Source organism: Propithecus coquereli, unplaced genomic scaffold (genome assembly GCF_000956105.1).
Source record: "Propithecus coquereli isolate 6110/MARCELLA unplaced genomic scaffold, Pcoq_1.0 Scaffold230, whole genome shotgun sequence".
NCBI lineage: Eukaryota > Metazoa > Chordata > Mammalia > Primates > Indriidae > Propithecus > Propithecus coquereli.
Window position 1 is genome coordinate 1,480,689 of NW_012147842.1, and position 911 is coordinate 1,481,599.

Below are 911 nucleotides of genomic sequence, written 5' to 3' on the forward strand. Positions count from 1 at the left end.
AATTTTAGATAGTGAAAAATATTTAAAACATATGTTACATGGATACATATTTTAATTTTTTATACCTTCATAAAATTTTCTCTGAAAATTGCTGAATATTTTGTTAAATATATGAAGGATATCAGTTAATCTTTCTTTATTGACCTTGTATTGATTCAGACTATTCTGGATTCGATGATATTCTTTTTGTCAATCTGAATTCATGGTAATTTTTTATAAACACCTCATATTACAGCTTGGGCATCATGGTGACCTCATTGAATGGATCAAACCAGAATATTTAGATGGAAAGAATGGTCAAGGAAATGCAATCATTACCAACATTATTCAGTTTGGGGATAAATGTCTTTTATATTGTTAGAGGGAATCTCAGGCCAAAGCCTTTTCTGAAAGTGCTACTGTTTATTTTTCTCTGGGGCACAAAATCAATGTGCTTTTTCTCCATTTCAGAACTGCTACATTAAAATGTCATGACATATGTGTTTAAAATGTAAAATCCATAAAAAAGAAAAAAAATCCACTTAATATTGATGGTATTTTACTTTTACCCTTTCTTCATGGTATAAAAAGTTGTCCTTTTTCTTTTATTCATGACCAAGTTTATATGTCATTTATTTACAGACATGTATGGAGAATGCCCTGCTTTCTACTGGGTTGGGGGTGGGGTGGGGTGATCCTTTAGCAGGAAGTCTTGTTTCCAGGTTCTGAAAGTTGATTTTTCTTCTCTCTTGTGTGAGAGACTGCTTGATTTTATGCTTGATCATTTGCTTTTTCACTATCCAAATGCTTGTGGCCATCCATGTAAAGGAATATGAAGAGTGAGTCTATATTCTATTGCCATTTGTGTATACATGTATAAATTGTATATACATATAATTTAGAAGGGTGTTTGAAAGCTTGCAAAAAACAAG